This window comes from Arachis ipaensis, chromosome B05 (genome assembly GCF_000816755.2).
Source record: "Arachis ipaensis cultivar K30076 chromosome B05, Araip1.1, whole genome shotgun sequence".
Lineage (NCBI taxonomy): Eukaryota > Viridiplantae > Streptophyta > Magnoliopsida > Fabales > Fabaceae > Arachis > Arachis ipaensis.
The window spans coordinates 113668699-113670164 of record NC_029789.2 but is presented as its reverse complement, the minus strand read 5'-3'; positions in this window follow the sequence as shown (position 1 = coordinate 113670164).

The following is a 1466-nucleotide window of genomic DNA, read 5'->3' as shown; positions in this document are numbered from 1 at the left end:
AATCTCTGAACTGATAATTCATAATATGTCCATAATAATAGCTGAAATTTGACTGCACCGACTAATCCACCATCTAAAAGGTTCAACTGCAAAAAGTAAATAATCTATTAGCAACGTCCTTCAATGTATGTATATAACTTTTTGCAGGACAATTTAATTCAGCCGAGATATTTATCTTTTGAGTTGGAGATATGTTTGATTTTCATTTTTCCTCTCTGCTACATGTAATCAATTTGTTCTTAATTTCATTTTTCTTTTTATTTGTGTTCCGAATTTTTGTAGAAAAATAAAATAATCTTTATATAATTTTTTAGCTTCTTCAAGCGTGTTAAAAGTCATCCCAACTTTTAGCACAAGCTGCTCATTAACATCACATAAAAACTGAAAATACACCAAAAATATTTCTAAAATAAACCAATTTATAATTCCAAATGCATCGAAACTAGGAACGAAACAGATTCATCAAAATAATAATTAGATTCAGAACTGCTACATTACATTCAAATTCAAACTATCAACCATAAACAATAATTTTTACAAACAAAAACAAAATTATACAATTACAGAATCATACACTACTAACGAATTACATTAACTAGATTCGAACCACACCTCAACCACTTGATTTCATTTAAAATAATAATCCAATTCGTCCTAGTTCAATTAACAGTCTGAACTTGAAAATACACCGAAAGCATCTCCAAAATAAAACCAAATTATAATTCCAAATGCACTTAAACTAGGAACGAAACAAATTCATCAAAATAATAATTTAGATTTAGAACTCCTACATTATATTCAAATTCAAAACATTAACCACGAACACCAATTTTTACAAAGAAAAACAATTATTCAACTACAGAATTATAAACTACTAACGAACTACATTAACTAGATTTGAACCATACCTCAACTACTTAATTCGATTCAAAACAATAATCTAATTTGCTTTGATTCAATTGACAGTCTGATCTTGAATCATTTATTGTTTTCGAAAATAAAATACATGTTCAAAGCTTTAAATCAGATAAAACAACATTGATCTTGAACGAAGAGAACGTAGAGAATGAAGAGAACACAGAAAAAGAAAAAAAATACAGAGAACGCAGAGAAGGAAGAGAACATAGAGAATGCAAAAAACGTTAAGAAACTTCGAAAAAGAAAGCGAAATCTGCATGAAAAAGACAGTTATATATATTTGCGCATTAAGTCAAAAGTTTGTTAGAGATAATAGTGCGTGGAGATAAATTAGATTAAAGCTACTTAGTTGGACTTAATTGGTTAAATGACTTAGATGTAGAGATTAATTATAACAAAAAAAAAGCTTTAGAAAAAAATCATCTTAAAAATTTAAATAATTTTATATTAAATAATTTTTTTTATATTTTTTGTAAATGACTAATTTTTTTTAATATATCTTTTAAATAATTAATTAATTATCCAAATATTTTTACAAATATTTGAAT